Here is a 203-nt window from a genome sequence, read left to right as displayed (position 1 = left end):
AGATGGTGACCCGACCCTGACACGTGTCTACAGTGGGCGGGGCCATGACGGCGTGACGTCACCGCCAGGGCGACTGTGAAAGACGATCTTTAAAAGCGTTTCTTGAATCTTGACTTTAAATTAATGCACATGACTCGCCTCCAAACACAAAGCCAAGGTGTCAGCGTTTAATTAAGATTTTCTCTCCTTCACAGCTATGACGA

Source organism: Chamaea fasciata, unplaced genomic scaffold (genome assembly GCF_029207755.1).
Source record: "Chamaea fasciata isolate MVZ Bird 193981 ecotype frontalis unplaced genomic scaffold, bChaFas1.0.hap1 SCAF_14, whole genome shotgun sequence".
Taxonomy (NCBI): domain Eukaryota; kingdom Metazoa; phylum Chordata; class Aves; order Passeriformes; family Sylviidae; genus Chamaea; species Chamaea fasciata.
This window is presented reverse-complemented; position numbering follows the sequence as displayed.